Raw genomic sequence first — 1,160 nt, forward strand, 5'->3', positions numbered from 1 at the left:
AGAGGGAAAACGCAAGAAGGGGTGGGGGGAAAGAGGGAGAGAGGGAGAGCGAGGGAGATGGAGCCATCAAGCAATCAGATTTTTTGCTCCAGCATTTTAACTTCCACAAAACAGAGCCCATAGCAACAATTTTCTGGCCTTATTTTTCCCCAACTGGTGCATGTTCCTGAGGGCAGAGAGAAATACAACGGCGGGGGTTTCCGCCTGTGTCAGACAGGCTCTGGCAAGCAGAGCAAGGTAAGAGCTGAAGGAATATAATGGTGCTGTTCCGGGGCCACCCTGGAGGACACGTGAAGGTCATTTTAGATTATTTGGGGGGACATATTATGCACCTTCCCTGGAGTTTTTTCATCAGTGCTTTCCCTCATGCTCCAACTAAGCCCCTAACCTGAGAAGGCAGTGTCCGTTTGCAGCCTATTCAGAGTCTCAGAAGAGCTGTTCTTAAAGCCAGTGAAAGTCTGGAATGCCTCACTGTTCTCACTGGGGGGCCCAGAGAGACGGGCATTCCAGAGCTAATAATTCTGCTCCCACCCTCACTTTCACTTATCTGACTTGGCCTCAATTAATTGTTTAGACTTACATCTACAGCCAAAGCAAGGGAACAGAGGAGAAGAAACCCATCAAAGGGTGGGAACAGCTTAAACGCTTTTCCTTGTTCAACAAGGAATCATGAAGCACAAGTTTTGACCGCTTTATCCCCCTTAATGTATTTTTTTCACTATATGGAAAGGATGTTATTTGGTAGCTGACTTTTTTTAGAGGAAAAAAAAAAGAATTTTAAAACAGTCTCTTAAGGAAAGCTCTTAGAATATCAAGTTTCAAATAAGTTAGAAACTAACCTTGCACCCTCCTCTTATGAGATCTGCACATCTTTGAGTCCAGGCTTGTAGTTCCAGGTCCTCCCCTGTGGCCTTGAACAACTGCAGTCCTTATCATCATCTGCATCCTTGGAGGCAAATGGCATGTGCTCCCTACCTTTTCTGGGGAGCTTCTGCTTCGTGCATACAGACATGCCTGGCTTCCCTAAACACATTGCAAGCTCTGTAAGGACAGAGCCAGTATCATGTATATCTTTACAAGTCCACTGACAACACCTAGCACTCAGTAAGTGGGCTGACTAATAACCCAATTCAAAACATAAACTGTACCTGGCTCTAAGC

The sequence above is a fragment of the Hipposideros armiger genome, unplaced genomic scaffold, assembly GCF_001890085.2.
Source record: "Hipposideros armiger isolate ML-2016 unplaced genomic scaffold, ASM189008v1 scaffold_131, whole genome shotgun sequence".
NCBI classification, from domain to species: Eukaryota; Metazoa; Chordata; class Mammalia; order Chiroptera; family Hipposideridae; genus Hipposideros; species Hipposideros armiger.